General features: G+C 38.7%; 1 non-coding gene and 1 pseudogene across 1 annotated transcript; both read left to right on the top strand.

Annotated features, from left to right (window-relative positions):
• Nucleotides 1–4,725: 4,725 nt before the first annotated feature.
• LOC150097726 (U2 spliceosomal RNA) lies at nt 4,726–4,900 on the top strand (annotated as a pseudogene).
• An 8,878-nt stretch (nt 4,901–13,778) lies between these two features.
• Nucleotides 13,779–13,961, top strand: LOC150097725 (U2 spliceosomal RNA). Its single transcript, XR_016549717.1, has one exon. It is a non-coding gene; the product is annotated as a U2 spliceosomal RNA (small nuclear RNA).
• The last annotated feature ends 2,608 nt before the right edge of the window (nt 13,962–16,569 follow it).

Here is a 16,569-nt window from a genome sequence, read left to right as displayed (position 1 = left end):
TGATAGGTATAAGCAAGTTGTGTATGAGGGAGAAGCAATATGCCGGAAGAGGAAAATTATTAGTTTTGGAATTATGGTGGCTGTTTAACTTGCGTTAATGATATTGGGAAAGGCAATATGCAGTTGTTTGTTGATGATTTAAAGTTTGGGAAGAACTATGAGGATCAGAGCAGATGTAGCTTTACAAGAGACCTTGTAAAATTTGGGAAACAAAGATAGGATGAAGATATCTTAGATGGATAAATGATTGAGGTGGGAGGGGAAGGACTTAAAAAAAGACAAATGGAATTGTATAAAACACTATATTATGTGGTTTTTAGTTATAATTAAATAACTTATTCAAATTTCACCAATTTTTGAATGATGACCTGAGATGAGGATATCATTTTTTTGCATATCCAGGACACAAATTTAGCAAAATTAATGAATTCATGGTAATACTGCAAGATTAAATGGTACTGTATGATGCCATTATAATTTTTTTATAAATGAATATAAAAATTCATGCATGAGAGAGTTAACAAAGGGTTGAGAAGCATGCTAATAAAATTGTGTCCGATCTAAATCTAGGATTTAGGTTGGACATAAAACTTTCTTCGTGTGATTCAATTTTGGTTTCAATGGATTAACTTAATTACATTGATAATCTACAATGTGCTATGGATGAAATTTAATGCAAGTTGGTATTTAATTTCTATTGAAATTTGTCAAATGATTCTCCAATCTTGGTTCAAAAAATAGTGCAGTGGTTAAATTAAACCAAACAATATTACATCTTTAAATACAGAAGTGAAAAGCAGTAATTCAAGAGGCTGCAAGCAAAAAATGGGATAACTCCTGATGGGCTACAGCTATGTAACACATTTATTTTTGAATTGTGTTGGTTCTAGATTCCTGATAGAGGTTGGTTGACAAAACATTCTTATAAACCTTTTGTAAAGGGAGTAGGTAGGAGCACTTTTAGCTTTAACATTCATATTATTTTGTTATAATTCTGTTTTTATTGGTACAAACAATTTGAATTTTTCATTTCATGGTCTCTAATCATGAATATTTCTTTTGGTTTTGATATGCATCAGATTTGAATGCAGTTTTCATTTTCCAATAAGTTTATAATAATTACAGTTTATAATGCAATTATTGTTACCTGGTTTATTAAAACGGACTTTAGTTTGGTCGTTGAAAAGATGAGTTTAATCATGTCTTAGGCAGGCAGTTTGTGACATCACTCTGTCCTGTAGAAAGCGGGAATCTTGAATTTTGTTAACCTGTTTTAAGATCACAGTTTGCCACGACGCGTATTCAGTAAGAAACGTTTGCACGACTGTACGATGTCCGATTTTAATGCGCCACGAATAGACCTCTTTATTTTGGTGCCACTACTAAACAGAATAATTACGATTTTCCATACATACTGAAATCGCTATTCGTAGATGTTCAAAACTTGAATTTAAAATTCAAAAAAGAAATGAAGGAAACGACATTTTGCCAGAGAGAGAGCGCATAATGTAACCGATTTGAATTTTCGACCACAGAGGGCACTATCAATTAATCGGTTCAGTATTATTTTTTGGAATAAAGTTAAAAACTGCATGAATTACAGGGGATTATCTATGCAAAAAAATTTGCGTTCATATTCAGAAAAACACCATACGTAGTTTGTGACTAGTTGCTCTAGTAACAAAGTACATTTGTGATTTTGCAAACGGCTGAGCGATATGTTTTGCACTTGTAAGTACTAGTGTTTTGCACACCACACCAAAGCTTATAGGAGCCGTATATAAATTGAAATCATCGACGATTAGTAGTTATCGCTTCTCGGCCTTTTGGCTAAGATCAAAGTGTAAAGAGACCAAGACGGCAGGGTCATCTTGGTGCACATACAACTTCAAAACCGAAAAATCAACCTTGTCAACGTTTACGCCCCATCAGGAAAACAAGAACGGAAAAAGTTACTGAAATCCCTCTACCCTTACCTGGAAGGCACAGGTGAAATAATAATGAGTGGGGATTTCAACTTTGTCACAGACAACATTGGATAAGGAAGGGGGGGTGACCCCAAACAGGGTGATGTGGGCAAACACCAGCTAAACAAGCTATGCCACGAGTTGAACTCTCTGACCCATGGAGCATTCTTCACCTAGGGATAAAAATAACCACCTGGCGAAACAGCAGGAATGTGAGTTCAAGACTGGACAGGTTCCACATTTCCCAGAACCTACTGGAAGCTCTTCACAGCACAAATACCATCAACACCAGCCAAACAGACCATATCTCCGACCATGCAGCAGTCCAAATGACCGTAGCCCTCCCAATGATAAGTTTCCACGGGAGAGGCTACTGGAGATGCGACCCTGCTCTCCTATCCCACCCCGAAGTTAAAACAGAGATAAAACACCTTCTAACCAACCAAATAAGCGAAGGAAACAAAGCAGTTTGGTGGGATAACATCAAATTACAATGTAAACACAGCCTGCAACAACTGGAAGCTGTTATCCAGACAAAACGGAGAGGAAAAACCAGCCAACTATACAAGCTAATAGGCATCTTTCAAAGTGGATGTAACAATAAGAACATCCCACAAATACAATAAGCCATCCAACGCTACCAAAACCAGATCACCATACTAGAACAAGAAGACATCAAGTCGCTAAAAATCAAAGCGCAAGCTGGGAAAGTAATGACAGAAAACGTTCAACAGTCTTCTCTCAGCAGGTTAAGAAAGACAGAGGAAAAAAAAAAACATTAAAGAAATAATACATAACAACACGATCTCCCAAAAAAAAAACACATCATAGAAGCCTTCCAAGAATATTACACCCAGCTCTACCAACCAGAGCCAACTGAAACCAACCTTTGGTCCAGACTGAGGAACACAACGCACAACTCCCAGAGCTGGAAAGCAATCTGTTGGAAAAACCTATCACTCTTGAGGAACTTTGGTTAACCATTAAGAACTCCCCAAAACATACAGCCCCAGGAAGTGACAGCCTTCCCCCTGAATTCTACAAAGAATTCTGGCCCAATCTGGGACCAGCCCTTCTAGAGGTGATCAATTTCTGTGAAAAACAAGGGAAAATATCAGACTCTCAGAGAACGGGCATCATCACCCTTATCCCCAAAAAGGGGGACAGTAAAGAAGTTAGCAACTGGCAGCCAATCACCCTGCAAAATCCTGACAAAATGCCTAGCAAAACGCCTCGCCCTGCCCTCCATCATCCAGAAGGGCCAAGCATGTGCGGTACCCAGAAGAAGGATGTCGCACAACATCGCAATCCTCCGAGAAACCATTGACTATCTGAAGCATACTAAAACAATGGCCACTATCATCACGTGAGACCAGAGTAAAACTTTCGACCGAGTATCCCAAATATTTTTTTCAACTCCTGTTCGAAACGCTAAAGAATAATGGAATTGGTCCCAAATTTATCCGCCTTGTTAAAACCTTATATCAGGACATCCACAGCCAGCTGTCCATCAATGATATCTTAACAGACCCTATCTAGATCGCAAGAGGAGTCTGCCAGGGATGCCCCCTTGTCGCCGATACTCTATGTGATCTACATAGAATTGCTTGCCAACCTAATCAGACAAACCCCGAGATCAAAGGCGTTGAATTACCTCAACCCACATTCGGAAATGCCTACTGTATGCAGACGACATCACAAGGAATGCCCAATTCCAAGAAGACTTATCCCAGTCTATCAACACCTTCGAAAGAGCCTCTGGCTCCCTAATCAACCCGGAAAAAACCACTTCGCTACCCATAGGAGAGTGGGAGACAACACCCCCCTGTCCCATCCAAATACTCGGAATAAGTTTTAATAACCAAAACATCCTTTGCACCGAAGCAATAGTTCAGGGAAAATGAAAGAAAAGTGGAACTCCTGCTCCATTGATCTCAGAGGCCGTGCACAGGTCATAAAGCAACTAATGCTACCAGTTCCCCCCCCCATCACCACCACCAAACAAGCTCTAAAGAAGTTTGAAAGAAGGATCGCAAAGACAAAATTAAACGCATAAAAATGACAAGACCAACTGAACAAGGAGGACTCAACATACCCCTGCTATCCGAAGCCATCATAGCAATCAGGATAGAAACATTGATCAAGATGCTAAACAACCCCCAACATATTGCCCACGGAAGCGCCAAATACTGGCTGGGAACAAATTACCTCCCACAGCCTTATGTCATCATCAGAAGCTGTAGGTCCTCCATGAAGAGCTACCTCGAGATGAAACTCGATGAATCCGGACCAGCACACTTCCACGAACATTGGTGCTCCCTAAGTAGCATAGCTTACCTGTGGGATGGAAAGTTAAAATTAAAATCTAACCCCCCCCCAAGCCTTAGTGCATTGATCCTAACCTAACGTAACATATTCTTAAATTACTCCCCCACAGCCTTACATCATCACCCCCCCCCATCTCTGTCTCTCGGGATCCCACCATGTGGCACACCAGAGTGACGGGGGGGGGGAGACATGTTACCCTCGTGTAGGTTAACGCCACAATCAAACCAATGCTGACCAAAAGCAACCCCCCCCCCCCCCCAACCGGGGTATACTGCAACCCCAGGGGCAAGCTTTCTATTCCCCCAAAATGCGTGGAAACTCCCCAAACCAGGACACAACAGATAGCAGAATCTGCTAAATCTTTTTCTCAAAGTTTACCCTTACTTATATAGAGCTCGTCAGCTCTGAAATGATGACTGGGTAACACCACATACAGTGATCGGCACTCGCCTGATCTGTTCTTATCAGCTTAATATCTGATATGGGTCCCATCGGGGCCCAAGATATTAAACTGATTTTTGGAAGGTGGCGAAGTGCTTGGCTTGCTCCACTTTTGCCACGAGTTGCCCTGGTATTGCACTACCTCTAGGGTCAGCTCACTCCCCTTGGGGAGAATAATTAATCCAAAAATAGCTTAAAACAAAACTTGTTTCGCTTCAAGCAGTTTCTTGCAAGACACTCTATCTATCGAAGAGGCTTGTGCTCACCTCATAATAATACGTGTTTCTAGAAATGAGAATGTTAGAAAAATGAACACAAATATAAGAATAGTTGACAGGGAAAAAATAAAGTCACTGTTGCATAAAGTCATACAGGATATGTTCAATATTCAATATTTTAATTACACAAAACTTTCATGCCAGTAGCTGGTTTCAAAAAGCAGGCTTCAGAGCAAGTTTCTCGATAATACATCATATTCACACTAATAAAATAAAAAAGCTTGACTATATACACCAGTCAAAAAATTAATTAAAACAGAAAGCTCTCCGAGACAAGTACATAAGATTACCTGCTGTAGATCAGAACTCAGCCAGTGTTTGGCACTGAGATTATATCACCCAAGTTGTTTTCTGTTCCAAAGAATATCTCATGGGAAAACTAATTATTATATGAGAATCTCCATGGAGTCTCAAGACTCATTGCAGGAGACCCATACTATCCACACAACATCTATCATACCTCTTCTTGAACTCATTGACAGAAGTACACAACTGAGTCAAACAACGCATTCCCATTTACCACTCTCCCATGGCTGTTCTTTTTCTCCTGCATTACTCCTATAAAAACCTGACATCACTTACAAAATTACCTGCCTCTGAATCCTTTCTACCACTTCCTCATCTCTAAGGAATCTAGGCAACTAGACCTGACCACAGTAATCCAGATGTGGACATATCACTGCCTTATAGAGAGGAATAATAACTTCTTTATCTCTGTATGTGTTAGTGTGTTCTTCAATAACCAAGTAATCCTAAAAGCTTTCTTGGACATCTTAGCAATATGACCACTGAATTACAGAAAACTATCCACCAATATCCCAAAGTCTGCAGTCTCAATCTCTTGAGTACAGTTCCATCAATGTGGTACACAGCTTGTAAATCTTAATCCCAAAATGCATAACTTTACACTTTGATATTGAACTGACGTCCGTTATCTTTTGCTCATATTGCTAGCTTATTTAAATCATCTTGCAAGCTCTCTACATTAGCTTGATCGATTAATTGTTGTGCAACCCAACTTTGCATCAATATCAATGGAAAAAAATTCCAACATTACATTTTGTGTAGATGACACTGTTCTTGTGTGGAAAAATATAAGCTCAAAGGAATCTGCAAGAAGAAAAAAAACATAAAAAAAAATACCAAAAACAAAACTAATGATAAACTTATATCAAGTCTAATTAAAATTAGCAGACAATATTCCAGTCAGAGGGCTATATCTCGTCAGTGAGTTAAGGTAAAAAAAAAGAAATTAATATTAATAGAAGAAACAAGAAAAGAAATATTTTGGCTGTATAAAGATTCTATGATTTGCCTGTATGCTTAAAAAGCTAAAATTGATATTGTGCATTATTCCTGTGTTTGCCTTTGGATGCGAGATATAGGCAATGAACAGGCTGCATGTGGCTCAGAGCACTCTAGAGAAAAGCATGCTCCAATAAAAAAAAAATGCAAAAGAATTTAAAATAATCAAATTAGAGTTAACTGGAGTACACGATATTGTGAAACATGTTTGTGTTGGTGATATTAGACTGACTGCTTATCCTTCAATCTCGCCAAAGAACGAGATGGAAGGATGATCTACAATTGTGTGACAAGCTGGTGGAGACAAAGCACTGGAAAGTTAGATGCCTATATCCAGCAAATTTCTTCATAAGCTGACATTTTATTATTGTTTTATTAAGTTAGTTCATGCTCTTACAGATATGTTGGACACTTTTGATAAACCTGTTTTGTAAAATTTGGATTGTTAATTTGCTGCTGGAGCATAAATACCATATGTTTACGCTTTGTAATTTAATCTTGCTTCTTTCATTCCAGCAATTATAACCAATTGTTTTATTTTTCACCTTTCTTTATCCCATTATAGAAAAGATTAGTTCTGTGATTGCTTTGTTTCTTTTATGCAACTATTTTCACATTTTCTGGAATTGATATGCTGTTACTCTAAAGAAAACCTTTTGATATCAAATGTTTATTGTGCAACCTTGTCTCTGGTTCAATTCCAATTTGTCCATCCAATTTCTACTTGTGTGATAATAAATGAATTCTTATTCAGTTAGCAGAGCTACTCTGATGACAAAAGTTAGCTCTAGCTCTCGGACTAGTTATTAGAATTTCTTCTGAATTTCAGATGAGTTTTTCGTCTGCAATCCAGTTGCCACATTCTCATTTGTGCAGACTGTGCCACAAGCAGATGGCATTTAGCCTCGGGTTAGTATTGCCTTAAGTATTATCAAATTACACCAATACAGAGTATTGAGAGTGTAGCACCTGAATTATTGTCATTAGCATTAGGTGAAGAAAAGTGCTGGAATAATATACGAAGCTGCACCACAATGGCAGATACAAATGTTAAAGCTTTATGTTAAATTCCTCAAAACATGGATGGAGACAGAGAGGGAGAGAATTTTTAATTATCTTTCCCTATTTTTTTGTTTTATGTGGTGGGAACAAATCTTGTTTACTAAGCAGATTGTGATTGCTTTGCTATTAAGTTAAAAAATGAAATGCTGTTAGGAACAATTTTCAAATTAAAATAGAATTTAATTAGATCTGCAAACAAATACAAGTAAATAAAATTGGTCTCATCAAAAATATGGCACACATAACAAGTAGTTACGAGTAAAATGCTTTAATTGTAAATATAGTAACCAGTCACATCTAAGTGTTATGGTGAGCATGCTCTTAACCACCTTACCGGCCGTTATGGATCAAATGCGCATCTGCATACGCTTCGTATCCATCATATATTTCATTGTTGTAACAATGGTATTATAATTTTAATAAGCACTTCGCATCCATGATAACGTGAACGTCTATAGACGTCTTGGCCGGTAGCGTGGTTAATTATAGGAAACAAACTAATAATAAGGTTATTAAACATTTTGTTTAGAAATTTTTAAATCCACTGCAGTATAAAATTATAGTATATTTATACTGCAGTGGATTTCTCTACTTTTTTTTTTTTTTTTTTTTTTTTTTTTAACTGTTTTATGTATTTGAAATTTATTATTATTATTTTTAAATAGTTCAGTAATCCTTCTCTAGAAACCCAATATGGAACTTTACAAGTCACTTTAGGCTTATATTAAGTGGGATAGCAGTCTCACATCAGGCAGTGAAATTCATCTCCCAACTAAAGACTTTTACAAACATCTATGGCCAACCAGGCCAGCAAGACTATCCTAATGGTATTAATTATCTCATTTTGAAAATGACATAAAAGGAAAGCTTAACTGCTGTAAATGCTACCAAATTAGGTTAGAATCTTTTTTTTTTTTATGGATCGCTCATGACAAAAGGTAATATGCATGCTGTAGTACATTGCCTTATTAAGGCAATGTACTACAGCAAATTAAGCATTCATTTCCCCCTTATTTATCTACCCATAGTCTGGAAACTTGGCATTAGAAAATCTGACACTATAGGCCTATAATAAGCAAAGTGATAAAATTCATTTCCCAATTAAGACTCATTGATGCCTACAACACCATTTATAAATCAGGCAGCCCTGCCTGCGCTTCAGCCTTTTGGCTAGATAAAAAGGCACCTTATTTCAGTTCAGTCTGAGTACACTGACAATCATGCAGCAGTCAGAGCCCAACCCAGGCTTTTATATCTGTTTCACAGATACTTTCATGTCACCTGCCCTGTGCCTGTCAGTCTCTTGTATGATATTGAGTTCCAGGAACGACTTGGAAGGGAGGGGCAAGGCAAGTCCTGTGGTCCACAGTATTCTTCATTTATTATTACAGGCACCTCCAAGGAGTCTGACTCATTACGAGAGGACTTAAACATTATGTCAAGAACTAACATTTGCACAGCATCATACTTTGCTTTGAACCTATTCACAGACATGGCACCAACAACAGACTGGCAATCTATTCCACTCATTCACTATTCTAAAGCAAAAAAAAAAAAAAAAAAAAAGGTACTAACATCCTTGTTAACTGCACTCTTACTCAATTTCTATGGATGGCCCTAGTTCTCTCACCAGACTGGTTCTAAAAATTTCCTCTCTGGTAAAACCCTTCAGTAATTTGTATATCAATCATATCACCTCTTTTATGCCTATCAACCAGTTTCCGTAACCCACAGAAACACAAATCTTCAACCTGTTCTTGTAAGGTTGATTCCATAAACCTACTACCGTCTTAGTCACTCCTCTGGATCCTCTCCATCTCCTCATCACCAAGAAACCCTGGAACCTAGATCTGCACACAGTAGTCAAGATGGGGTCTTATCGAGGCTAGATAAAGAGGAATAATAACCTGCTTGTCAAGGTATTTTTCAGTAACCAAGTGATCTGATGAGATGGTTTAGCCACTTTTGTTTTGTGAACACCCTACACCTTAACTCCCTATACACTAACAATCTCAAGTTTCTGGTTTTGTCAATTTCCTGGAGTATAGTCCAATGTGGTATATAGCTGGTAATCTTCTTGCCCCAAAATCCATAGCCTTACACTTTGCCATGTTAAACCAACATCTATTCTCCTTTGTCCAGTCTGCCAATCTATCCAAATCATCATACAAAATTTTGACATCTGTGTTAACTGATGCTCTACCCAACTTTGTATCATCAGCAAATAACTGAACAGTTCCTCTCAGATCATAACAGTATCATACTATCCCTTAAACTCGTTTGCAATTTATGTTCTTACTATCATGCAGATACAGTCCACAGTTTAACAACCACCACGAAAAAAAAAAAAAAACACTTCTCACCCTCTTAGTCCTGCAGTTTACATCTTTTAATATCCTTATAACATGCAGTCCTGATATCACCTTTTTATTTTCTTATTTGCTTCTATTCTCTCAATTTTCCTCCTTTGAAATCCCAGCGGTTGATCTGAATACAAAAATCTATGGCTTTATACAATGCTTAATGGCCTCATTATTATAGCAATCATTTAACGTTACCTTCAGTTTGTCTATCAACTTCTATTCTAGGTATGTATGTATAGGAAAAAAACATATATGGGGAATGGGGTTTCAGTACTATCCTCAATTTCATCAAGTTATCCGCGGGGTGTCTTGGAACGTATCCCCCGCGAATAAGGGGGGACTACGGTATTTTCACTAGTTTCGATCTGTATGAGATACTTCTATTTATTTTCCAATAAGTTTATAATAAAAGTTTTTAATGCAATTATTACTAATTAGTTTATTACAACGAAATGTAGTTAGGTCGTCGAAACGATGAGTTTTATCGTGTTTTGAGGCAGGCAATTTCAGTGACATCACTGCCCTGAAGAAAGCTGGCATCTTGAGATTTCCTTCACTGTTTTTACGAACGCAGTTGGCCACGACGCATGTTCAGTATCGAATATTTGCGGGACTTGATGTTGGAAAGTTTAACGCACCACGAATAAATTTTTTTTTCATTTTGAGACACTACTAAATGGAATAATGAAGGAAAGTGTATTTTGCTAGAGACATCGCGCAATGTAACCGAGGTGAATTTTCGACCACAGAGGGCGCCATCTATTAACCAGTTTAGTATAACAGTTTTGAATAAAGCCGAAACACTAGCTGCAATGATTACTTTTGTATGAAAATTTCACGTTAATATGCAGAACACCGCCAGTAGGTTGAGATCGTAGTTGCTCTAGTAAAAAGTACATTCGTAATATTGTATATATACAGCTGATAGTTGTGTTTGTTATTTGCAAGCATCCGTGTTTAAAATCAAATGATGGCTTATAGAAGATGTATATAAATAAAAATCGTCGGGAGTTGGTAGTTATCGCTTCTCGGCCTTTTGGCTAAGTTCAAAGCGAGAAGTAGGTTTTTTAGCTTATTATGTCATTAAGTAAATATTAGTTTATATGTTTTTATATATGTTTTTTCAAAGATTTACAGCAATATCGAGGCATTTGCAGAACTATTCCGAAGTTAAGACATCCGAAGACGAGGAAGTGCCTGGAGCTCGCCCCACGACTGACACGATCTGCCCTAGTGAAGGACCACCTCGGGGATCAGCTCACTCCGGTGCCGTGACGTCAGCAGTCCAGCTCCTGACCTGCTATCGACTCTGCCTGGAGCACTGGATCCTGGGGACGCGGACGTCTGAGGGAGCTCATGTGGTAAGACTGCTTTTACTAAGATTGTCTTTGTTCCTTTCGACCACCGCCCTAGTTTTAGTGTGGCGTTCCCCCCTCTCCCTACAGAGCCATGACCTCATTTACGCCGATACCGAGAATCAGAACTCTTGGCTTAGAAATAAACCCTGAAATAGACAAGAAAACTTTGGCAAAAGCGCTTATTAGCTGTGTAGGATCGGAAAATATCTCTGGCCTAACACCTTTCGGTCTTGGTAGATACCAAGTAGTACTTAAGAATATAGCTTCCAGAGACAAACTGATCGAAGGGTTCAAATGTGAAGAGGAAACTCTACACCCCTTCGTTGTAGGTCAGGCACTGAAGCCGATTAGAATCGACAGATTCCCTGTCGAATACCTCGAAAATGGGACAGATATTATCCAGAAAATCTTCGGAAAATGGGGAGTCGTAAGCAGCGTAAAAGCCGCAAACGACATAGACTTCCCAGACTGGAAGACGGGAGAGGTCACGTTTCTGCTAGATATGAAGACCGAACTCCCCAATTTTGTCTTCATTGGATCAACCAGAATAATTGTAAATTACCCGGGAGTGAAAAAGCAATGCTTCAGGTGTAGCTCCCTGGGGCATTTGAGTGTAGCGTGTCCCAAGAATAATAATTGTACAAACTGTTCGGAGGCGGGCCATACCTTGAATCTGTGCAAGGCACCCTGCCGGAAATGTAAAGACGAAAATCACAGGATTAATACATGCCCAAACAGGACCTACGCAGAAAAAACGGGAGGAACCGTCATGTCTGGAGGCGTGCAGGCGGGCCCCACAGGAGACACCCTGACTGCAGAGGTAGAGGCTACCACCACGGATCCCGGCGCCTTCCCAGCACTTTCTGCCGGCACTGCAGCTAAACAATCTACAGGATCACACAAAAAATGGTTTAATGAGACCGACGAGAGCTCAAGCGAGGAAGAAACAGTTTCAGAAAAGCCCCATAAAGATACAAACACAAGGAAGGAAGACTTCAAAAAAATTCCGAAAAAAACTACAGAAAAACCAAAAAGGGAACGAAAACGCAAGAAAGACAGAACCCAAATCTCAGAAAATACCGCCACCACAGGAGAAGAAAAACAACATCAGTACTACAGCGACACAGAAGGCGTAATCACCAGGTCAGTGGCCAAAAGTAAAATAGCAACAACAGAAAAATTGACACAAAATCAGAACTTAGCCGATCTGGAAATTATAACAGATTTGATAGGTAATACTGGCAACATAGAAGATCCAACCACTGACGCCACCACAGGCAAAGCAGCAGCAAAGAATCAGGAAACAGAAAACGCAGAACAAGAGAAGGAAATAGAAGAAGACCAAGGAAAACCAAATACAGAAACCATTGAAACAGAAAGTGGAAAAGAGGAAACAGAACAAATAGAAACATCAAATGATACAGAAATAGAGCAGGAGGATCCAAAAGCGGAAAGCGAAGTAGAGAAGGGCAACATAGAAAAAGAAAATGGAAAAACCGGAAAAGAAGATGAAAAAGTAGCAGAAGAGGATAACACCCCTACAAGATACAAGCCCTGGCCCTTAGGGATAAACAGTAAAATCATGGAAAAAAGACAAATAGAGGAAATAAAACGGGACAAGGAAACCGAACTAAGACTCTTTGGAGAATACTTCATAAGACACTTTCGCGGGAGAGCAACGACCTTGCAGAAAATTACGGAGATCATAAAGAGAGAAGATATCTATGTTTATTTTAATAGATACCACCATGACCCTAAGGTAGGACTGATATGGGGAGATCGAGTGATAAGAAACGCAACCTCCATAATGCCACTTGACTTTTTCCCCTTACTAGGATTCACGGAAGAAGAGGCCGAGGAGGTATGTCACGGCGTCAACGATTTACTACAGGATAGAGTCATCATCAGACAGCTTCTGAGAGAGTATTACCAGAAGCATTAGGGGAACAAGAGAGCGAGGGGCCCATTGAACCTGGGCAGCGAAGGAAAACATCGAATCGGTGCAGCCCCTTAGGGGGCGGCATCACCCAGGCAATGGACCTCCCCCATCTCTGAACCGCACTTAGACATCGTAACCTTAGAAACAACCCAAACTGCTTTTTCAGAAGCAATTTGGGCTTGTATTTTAAAAAAAAAAAAAAAAAAAAAAAAAAAAAAAAAAAAAAAAAAAAAAATTTTAAGTAAACTTAAACCTAAACTAAAAAGTATATCCAAAATTTATTCCTGTTTCCCCATGCGCTCTACGGGCAAACCCTATGAACACGGGGTAGAGCGCATGGCAAGCAGAAGCTGGCCAAGGGTCTGGCACCTTAGGCCAGTTAGATCCTCAACCTAAACTAAATTTATATAAAATCGCCCACCCAACCCACCTACTTCAAGACCAGAATCTTCATCTATCCTACTTTTCTTCTTACTTCAAACCATAAGTCTCAACAGAGTTCCCAGGCCTGCAAAATCTACAGACCCTCTCAGCTCTTATTGTGGGCAGAGGGGGCAAGGATGGCACAGGCCAATGGGAACTTACTAGATTCAAAATGGTAACCCACAAAAGGAACAGGGTACGGTTAAAGAAGTGGAAGCGGAGGCTGAAGCTTCGATAACTGTACGCTAAAATGAGTATGTCTTCCACTGGCCTTGGCTGAAAATGCCCTGGACATGAAAGGCTCTTAACCTAAGACATTTAGTCAAAATGGTACTCAAACATAATCTGTTCTTATCAGCTTAATATCTGATACGGGTCCCATCGGGGCCCAAGATATTAAACTGATTTTTGGAAGGCGGCGAAGTGCTTGGAGCTTGCTCCACCTTTGCCACGAGTTGCCCTGGTATTGCACTACCTCTAGGGTCAGCTCACTCCCCTCGGGGAGAATAATTAATCCAAAAATAGCTTAAAACAAACCAAACACTTGTTTTGCTTCAAGCAGTTTCTGCAAGACACTATCTATCGAAGAGGATTGCTCACCTCATAATGATACATGTTTCTAGAAATGAGAATGTTAGAAAAATGAACACAAATATCAGAAAATAGAACAGTTGACAACAAGTGGCCTGCGTACTTCCTCTTAAACATCTTACAGTATTTGGTGAGTGATGTGTAAGGGAGATTGCTTATAGCTTTGTTTACTTCGTCTATCCGGATTGCTGCGATGGCTTCAGGGATCAGGGGTATATTTAGTCCTCCTTCGAAAGGTCTCAACATCTTTATCCGTTTTATTTTGAGCTTTTGGTCTCTCCATAAGGAACTGAACATTCTTTCACGTAACATAATAGGTGATATGTGTGGACAGATTTATGTGTTCGTCGTACACCACAATCAGATCATGGAGCAAATTAGCAACCCTTATCCGCTCACCCAAGAACAGCATTCCCCCTTTATCACATCCAGGAGTCTATGAAGTACCCTGCTCATGTAATCAAGCGTACTACGGTCAAACAGGAAGAACTGTGAACATCCACATCAACGAACACAAAAGATACATCGGACATTATCACTATGGCAAATCGGGCCTAGCAGACCATATTCTGGATACCCCTGCACACTGGATCAACTGGAAGAACACAAAAGTACTGCATAGAAGCTCTTACAAGTCTGAGAGATTGTTTTTAGAGGCAACAGAAGCCCTGAAACACACTCCAAATCTCAATAAATATGGCTGTATAAATTTGCTAAAATCTGGGAGACTCATTTTAAGAAAAAACTAGTACCAGTTTTTTTCTCCGTTTAGGACTAGTCTTATGTGATAGCTGCATTTTTTTTTTTTTTTTTTTTTTTTTTTTCATTTGGAGGACGCCAAAAACAGGAACAAAAAACTAGTCTTTGTGTTGCTGCTACAATTTTGTTTAACTAGCCCGTCATGTGAAGCTATTCCAGAAAAATTTCCACTCGATCTCAGTGAGGACTCATCTGAAGCTATGGAAGAAGAAACTTCCATCCCTAATCAAACGCAGTCATCTGGAGTTTTCGACTCCCCCCACCCTTCAAAACTCACTTTGGAAGCTAACCAATGTGTTGATGCGCTTCAGGACGCACAAGATACCTGTAAGATCCAAGAATTCCTAAACAAACTTGCGTCGAGTGACAGTAAAAATATCCACAAGTCAAAAATTCCCAAACAAACAGAGAAAAAATCCCTTGTAGATGTAGATACTCCTATGAAAGTTGCATGCCTGCGCTTAACACAATGTACACAGCCTGAATCCCAAGGTCCAAAAAGGACTAGACCAACCTCTGATAATGGCGACACCTCCAGCTCACCAGAGAGAGAACGGAAAAACAAAAAAAAAAAAAAAAAAAAAAAAAAAAACCCAAGAATCAAGCCATTACCAAATCCCAGTAATGGGACCAACAACCTCTTTAAGCATAGCTACAATTAATATCCAAGGCTTTAATAACAACAAAAAACAATTGGTTATTTAACAACATGATCTATAATAAATGGGATATTATATTTCTACAAGAAACGCACATCAACCAATTGAAAACAGTTAAAAATTTGGAAAACAAATTCAAGGTTAAATCATTCTGGAGTTTCGGAACAAATAGAAGTAAAGGAGTAGCTATTATATTATTTTCAATCCTAACTTTACAGGAAAAATCCTATTTTCTAAAATGGATCAAGAAGGACGTATTATTATAGCCCACATCAAAATCAACAACTATAACATTAAACTGGTTAACATTTATTCCCCAACAGATAAAGCTGATAGAAAAAATTTCCTACAAAATCTGCCTCCATATCTAGACGTATCGTTTGAAATTATAATGGGCGGGGACTTTAATTTTGTGATGAATTTATCACAAGATAAAATAGCAGGAGATCACAAACAAGGTGACTTCGGTAAGTTACAACTGTCAGAAATATACTTTGAATACAATCTTACAGACTCGTGGAACTTTCTCTACCCCAATAAATCTTGCACCACGTGGAAATCCAGCAGAGGAATCAGGACAAGACTTGACAGAATTTACACTTCTGAAAACCGTACTGCTCTATTGAAACAAAACTTAGTAGACCACACAAGTTATGCTATGAAAATCTCAGACCACTCAACAGTTGTAGCTACCTTTCTCTTCCCATCTGAATCCTTTTTCGGACCGGGCTATTGGAGATGTGATCCCATAATTTTGGAAGAAGACACAAGGAATGAAATCAACCATTTAATTTCGGAGCATTTAGACCTTATATCGGATAATAAAGCAGAATGGTGGGAAAAGCTAAAATCCGCCTGTAAAGACAAATTACAAGAAATTTCCAAAAAAAGAAAACAAGATAAGAGATCCAAAGTACAACAACTTTATAGATTCATATTCCTTTTCCAACAAGGAAGTAATAATAGTAATATTCTTCAAATACAACAATCCATTCAAAATTTTAAAAATCAAATAATAGCCCTAGAACAAGAAGATATCAGAACGCAACTCCTCAAATCCAGAAGTAAAAAGGTCGCTGCTGAATATCAATTTACC

Source organism: Typopeltis vanoorti, chromosome 17 (genome assembly GCF_054136105.1).
Source record: "Typopeltis vanoorti isolate ZY-2024b chromosome 17, IOZ_Tvanoo_1.0, whole genome shotgun sequence".
Lineage (NCBI taxonomy): Eukaryota > Metazoa > Arthropoda > Arachnida > Uropygi > Thelyphonidae > Typopeltis > Typopeltis vanoorti.
Note: the sequence above shows the minus strand (reverse complement) of the source record. Positions and strands in the feature narration are given on the sequence as shown.